The 7,052-nt window shown below is 43.7% G+C and overlaps 1 long non-coding RNA gene across 1 annotated transcript; it reads right to left on the reverse strand.

The window, feature by feature from the left end:
- Nucleotides 1-1,126: 1,126 nt before the first annotated feature.
- LOC125510496 lies at nt 1,127-6,133 on the reverse strand. The gene is made up of 6 exons (XR_007284644.1): nt 5,555-6,133; nt 4,947-5,321; nt 3,702-3,820; nt 3,379-3,502; nt 1,672-3,151; nt 1,127-1,585 (listed from the first exon to the last, which is right to left on the reverse strand). It is a non-coding gene; the product is annotated as an uncharacterized LOC125510496 (long non-coding RNA).
- Nucleotides 6,134-7,052: the final 919 nt, after the last annotated feature.

Below are 7,052 nucleotides of genomic sequence, written 5' to 3' on the forward strand. Positions count from 1 at the left end.
GTCGAAGGGCTACAACTCCATCCTAGTGGTCGTGGATAAACTCACACGGTACGCCCATTTTATCCCACTCCGGCACCCATTCTCTGCGCTGCAAGTGGCCAAGGCATATATGGAGAATGTATTCAAGTTGCACGGACCTCCGGACAAGATGGTTTCAGATAGAGATCGGATTTTCACGAGTCGGGTGTGGCAAGAACTGGCCAAGCTGACACGGACCACACTGAACATCTCGTCGGCGCGGCACCCGCAGACTGATGGCACAACGGAAAGGGTGAACCAGTGCATGGAGCTTTACTTGAGATGCTTCGCCCACAACTGTCGAGCAAATGGGCCGACTGGCTAGCCCTGGCAGAATTCTGGTACAACACATCCTACCACTCAGTGCTCAAATCTTCTCCCTTCGAGGTGCTGTACGGACACAAACCCCGATTCTTTGGTATCACCAATATCGCAGACGATACGGTGTCTGACCTGGCAGCTTGGACGAAAGACCGAGCCACAGTGCTGCAATCCCTGAAGCAACACTTACACCGTGCTCGTCAAGTGATGAAGGCAAAGGCAGACCAGAAGAGAACGGACCGGGTGTTTGCAGTTGGGGACTGGGTGTATCTCAAGCTGCAGCCGTATGCGCAATCATCGGTCGCGACTCGAGCTAACCACAAGTTGGCTTTTCGATACTTTGGTCCGTTTCAGGTCATCGGGCGGGTCGGCGAGGTGGCGTACAAGTTGGCGCTACCGGAGCACGCCAAGATCCACCCCGTCATCCATGTGTCGCAGCTCCGCGCGGGCGTGCCTCCGGACACAGAAGTCATGCCGGAGTTGCCAGTCCTCGATGAAGATCCTACCATTCCAGGTGCCGGCAGCCATCCTTCAGCGTCGAGACGTGCAGCGTGGAGTCCGGCAAGTACCGCAAGTACTGGTGCACTGATCGGGGTTTCCCCGATCGCTGTCCACCTGGGAGGACGAAGTGCCCCTTCGCGCCCGTTTTCCTCGAGCCTTGGCTTGGGGACAAGCCAAAAATCAAGGGGGGAGGAATGTCACGGGAACTACTGAAGGCCAAGGCCCAGCACCACCAGACCGGCCCAGGAGAGAGAGCCAGCCCAACCGCCAAGTGACCGGGCCCATGTGGAGCAAGTGACACTACTTAAAGGCGAAACGAGTGGAGAACTAGGGCATCGATAGATCAGACCTAACGGCGCCGCAAGGGCGATGTATCCTCTCTCCCACCTCTGGCTCTCATTCCCCGATCCCCTTTCTTGCTGAAAAACCCTAGCTACTTGTATCTTCGATCTGATCATCTAAGAGTAAATCCTATCGCCTAGACACAAGATCCGTGTCAGATGCACAGCGAGAGCAAGGCACCGATTTGCAGTCACCTTGAAGCAGAAGGCGTAGATGTCTCCTTGGTGGATGTTTGCATAGCTGCGAAACTTTGACCAGCTCGTGGTGATGGCGGCTTTATTGTCCATTCCTAACATGATGCAACAATCGTCATGAACCTTGTTGTTAGCAAGCTTGATCTTCAACGTACCATCATGCTACAGGAGAAATGAAGGAATTGAGAGCCACTCAGCCACATGCTGCCCTGAAATTAAGCAAGTTGGTGTAACTCAGAACAAGTCTCTAATTCGTCATGAACCTTGTTGTTGGCAAGCTTGATCTTCAACGTACCATCATGCTACAGGAGAAAGGAAGGAATTGAGAGCCACTCAGCCACATGCTACCCTGAAATTAAGCAAGTTGGTGTAACTCAGAACAAGTCTCTAACAATTAGCACTCGACTTATGTATAAATGATTTGGTACAGAACTTACACATCAAGTAAAAAAAATTCTATCAGTTTTTTTTACTTAAGCCATATAATGCTCTACAGTTAGCTCAAGTAACATGAAGTTTGAACAAAAACATACCGAGTTAAGCAACCAAAATAATCTATCTGTCAACACAAGTAAAATATGCAAATCAAGCAAAAGAAAAGGACTCTGTTAGCCTCTGTTTTGATAGATTAACATCGAACTCTAGTATATGTTACTGCATCACATGTTAGAAAAGCTACATAATAATCCACCATTTGTTCTGAATCACAAGCAAGATTTACGATATAACGACAAGAATTGGGACAAAGTTTATAAATATAGCTCCAGAGAGAAGCAAGAGTCTCTAAAAGCTTTACCTTACCTTTATAAAAGCTTTGTATGGGATGAAAAGAGCTTTTGGAGAACACCACTACCCACAACCCAAGAAGAAAACCCCGATACTTACCTCATTCATCATCATCATATATTTTTTTATAGGCATGAACAAGAAAATCGTATGTACCCTGTCCTATACACAAGATTGGTACAAAGGTAGCCACATAATGTGCATGACTGAATAGCAAATGCTGTTGTATTTGTTAACATACAGTATGCGTAGTTTAGTGAAAATGCTTAAGCAAACAGGTATAAATCTCCTCGTGTTGTAAGACATCAAGTTGTAGGTGAATACTCATAAGAAATATAAACAACTACTTGGAAGCAATGAATACAATTCAGAATACTCTCTGCAAGGCCCTCGAGAATAAGTATAACCCCCATTATTCTGTAAAAATATAATCAAAAGCATAGATGAACAAAAACATTAAAATGAAGCTTGAATCGATCTGGCAGCAGTTGCAATGTCCCACAACAACAACACCTTACACCACTCGATCTGCTCTGCATTGCAACTACAAACACCCACTTCAGTTATCAGAAACTCGAGTGACAAATACTTGAAAACAGACAATAATACAGAACTGACACTTGCGTAGACTCGTACATTATACATACTTGCCAACATATAAAATTGTGTATTACCTGCATCCATTAATTTTAATCTTTTTCTAATCCATCAAATTTTGTAAATTATGTTGGACAAATGAGAACATCTTTGCTACTCCAAGGTCTTATGTAAGAATTATTTGTTAGTGAAAATCATTAAAACAAAAAGGAGTTGGAGGGTACCTACACCATACAGATGAATAACTCGAGCCATTTTAGCATGCTGAGTAAACGTGAAGTTAGGTTCATCAAGATCGGCTTCGAAGCATTCTGGCCTAGTGTACTTCTTGAATGCTTCTATTTCAGACTTACCTAAGATTTTGTTTAGCATCCGCAAGCTCATGGTCCAAACTGCACAACACAGAAACCTGGCTCATGCATAGATTAAAAGAAAGCACATACTTGTAAAAAACACCTTTGTGTGATCAAAACATCCAAGTTTCTTTCTCTAGGTGCAAGATATTTGTGATTGCGTAACTCAAGAAGGTTTAAATCCTGAAATAGAGCAATTCAAGTTTGAACTTTCTATAACGCGGGACATTGAATCAAGCTCATAACTAAAGAATATAACTCATTACCTGCCATTTGATCTTATTGCATGCCAATTGAAGTTGGATTTCATCCCTGCCATATGGATCCCATCTCTTTATAGGTGAAGCAGAGAATTCCCCCAAATTATTTACTTCATAATGATCTATACAACTAAAGTATGCAATCAGTTAGAAAGAAAAACTCATCCAAAGATCACCATTAATAGGAACAATTATATAAGATTTACCTAAACCAAATATGTATTTCTACATTAGGATTTCATCCACCAATCATGCAAGTATCACATTACATTTTCCACACAGCAAATCAAGCATAAACAAAACAACGGGGCATGGAAATCAGAGCAAACCTCAACAGCGGCGAGGCTGGTGCTAGAGCAGCAAGGCAAGGAAGCTAGGGAGGTACATAAACCTATGAATGTACCAAAACCAACATCAGCCCTTTGTATCATTGAAACATCATTTGCTCCTGCAAATAGAAAACAAGATCACCATAAATCAGATTGTGAATATAAACATTGGAAGATGACAAATAATGAAGAAAACAGTTAGTCATGTCTCCAAAATGAAAGGTGACAGTAAAACTGACAAGTTTCATGTACAGCAAAAACTTAAATTGGCATCATTCTGCAGTATCATTTACTTGATCTCCAATTGTGACTGATGGAATAACAAAGCATCATGGTATAGGAAAAAGTTTTTTTCATGGAAGTCGGATGGCGTAGTGAGGCATTCAGCTCTTGTTGTTTGTAAGTGCACAACAGAGCATAAACATTACAGAGAGTAAAATATTTCCCTACAACCTGGTTGAACTTTAATTGAACAGCTTGTACGCTTAGAGACAAAGAACCTTCACCAACTTGTGTTCAGGTTGGACAGCTCTAATCACATCAATGCCTACAACATTTCCAGTAACAGACTCATACAACTTCTTACTACTCGCACACCTCCCTGCATACATGATTTGCCCCTTCATCAACTCTGGAGTCTTATGCAAAGTCTCAATTAAGTTATCATTCTCATTAGTTATGACACTACACTATCCCAGTCATTTTACAACATCCATCGAAAGGTCATCATTTCTTAATTATCATCAACATTATCAGCCACGTAATCATAGTTTGGCAGTTAGTTTTTATAACTTACTCTATTCCATCTTTCAATGGTGTTTTTCCTCAGCGTGAGGGTGCCTGATGGTTGAGCTTAAAAGATTAATAAGACATGCTCATGAAATCTCCTGTGCTCCCTGTGAGTGTTACGATTGTTCTGACATTTCATAAGTTGGAATGGTTACAAACAGTTTAATTTTGTGTGATTGGCTTTTTCATATACAACTGCATGCTTGGTACTCTAAATCGTGGAAGAAATTCAAACTGCAGTTCATCCGCACTGCGGCATCTAACTTGGATAGGATTTTAGTAAAGAAAAACTTGGATATATTTTCATGGTTATTTTCAAGGGAGACTCAGACTACATAGCACGCATCATTAGTGCCCTCTACTATGTGACAAAAGAAAAGAATGATCATGACATGAACCACCTTGAGCGGAGCATGAAGGTACGGTGAGGAGGAGGAAGAGGAGTTGATTCCGTACCTTGGATACCAGGCGGTCGAGGAGGAATCAGGCGCGAAAGAAGCCGAGGGAGAAGGGAAGTGCATGGGGAGGACGAACGCGGCATCCAAGCCGCTGAGCGCCATCCCCGACCTCGACGGCACCACCACCACACAATAAAAACAGAAGATATCAAGTCCAAGGAAGCACATGAAGTCAAGTACAAGCGTGGAATCACTCTCTATCGTTCTTGATTAAAACGAAAATCAGTAGAAAGAAAAGTAGCACTGGAGACGACCTTCAAGTTATATGTCCCATGAGCAGCTTCCAGCATTGGCAACCCAATTTGACAAGAACATTGATAATCTTTTCATCGCCAGGATTTACACCCCAATAACAACAAATGTCAAAGATATCCTGCAAAGTAAATTCCTGTTATTGGTATTGAATTGCCAAGGACAGGATAAAACAATATAAATTTCAACCAAAAGAATGCATGACCCATCAGATATTAAGCAGCAAATCAGCTCAAGGAGAAAGGGCATGAATCCTGACCTCAAGATTAAGTTCTGGTGGAGATGATGAGAGACGAAATAAAAGGGAACTCATATATAGAAGTGCAGATCAGAGTGAGAGAGAGGGATGCGAACCTGTAGGTGGATTCGGCGCCGTCGGAATCAGCAAAACCAGAGAGGAGGACAATCTCGTGTGGGGCAATAGCAGATCAACCCGAATTAGCAAGGATGCAAGCAAATACATCAAACAACAACACAAGGAATAGTTCATACCACAGAAGAGTTGGACTTCTTGCTACTACTGGTGGTGGCCACGGTAGGATTGGAGCGAGAGGAGGAAGAATAGGCGACTCTAGACGGAAGTGCCTTGTTGGCGTTGCTGCGGGGCCAAGCCGTCCTCCTCGCTGGCCACTTACCGAGATCCAGCCGTCGCCATCTCTTCTCTCCCTCCGCGCTCGGGGAAGGAGAGGACGAGGCGCCCTGCCCTTGCTCAGGACGGCCGGTGAGGCAAGAGGAGCTAATGCTCCATGCTGAAGCCGAAGGTGGTAGGGAGAAGGGGAAGGGAGGTGCATCGGTGACGGCGGCGACGCTACAGGTCCGAGCGATACGGGAGAAGAGGACGCGGGTTGGGTTGGGGGGAGGGAGCCAACGGAGAGGATACGGAGTATGTGATGGCAGCGCGAGGGAAGGAGGAAGGATAGCAGCGCCAGGATTCTTGCCTTCATAGAGAAGGAATGTCCCTTTTCTCTCTATCCATGCGTTTTACTGGGGATGTTTTACCCTGTGAAGGTGCTACCTTTTGGAGAGATATCAGCGACGCACAGTAAAACGGGGCACCTGGCATAGCCCATCGATGGCCCCTTCTGCACACGTTAATGTTTTCCGATGTCATCCTCGCCATCATTTTTGTCTTCAGCGTCGTAGAGGTCTTCATTGCATTCTGGATTTGCCAGTCTAGCCTCACCTACAGGCGCCGTATATGGATCAGGAGTGTTCTTCTACTCGTCTCCATTTGGGTGTTCGGCGCCATACTCAGCATTGGCGGTGTCGCTTAATATGTTGCATGGTTAGTAAATTCCTTGAAGTTACATTTTTTGTTGTTGTTCACAAAATAGCAAAATAGTTTATTTCTAAGGAATTAAATAGTTTCACAAAGTCACGCTTCCTTTTGTATCGCTACTTCAACAGCCATGGTGCCCTTTGGGATTTTGACAAAAATGTCCCACCCGCCAACCATGCAGCCATGGACCTGAACAAGTTTGTTGGGTCAGCCAGACTTCTTATTCAAGGAAAATCTTGGAAAATATTGTCATATAGACTTGATCGAACTTAATGAAGTTTGACTTTGGATGAAACTAGAACTTCAAATAATTTATATTGGTGGAAGCACCAAGAGGCTATATAGAAAGTTGGCCGACATTTGGTTTGCTATAATCCCTCTAAAAACAGCATATTTCTAGTTTTGTAGCTGATTAGTGGGGAGGGGTTGGTTTCTGAATAGAAATGGGATGGCATAGAAACCTGTAATTGAGAAATATACATTACCGTTAGCTCCTAACGATATTAACAAACTGTTATCTTTAATGTAACAGTGCCAAGGAGAAGAACAGGGACACTGATCAGTCTACGTTCT

Source organism: Triticum urartu, chromosome 1 (genome assembly GCF_003073215.2).
Source record: "Triticum urartu cultivar G1812 chromosome 1, Tu2.1, whole genome shotgun sequence".
NCBI classification, from domain to species: domain Eukaryota; kingdom Viridiplantae; phylum Streptophyta; class Magnoliopsida; order Poales; family Poaceae; genus Triticum; species Triticum urartu.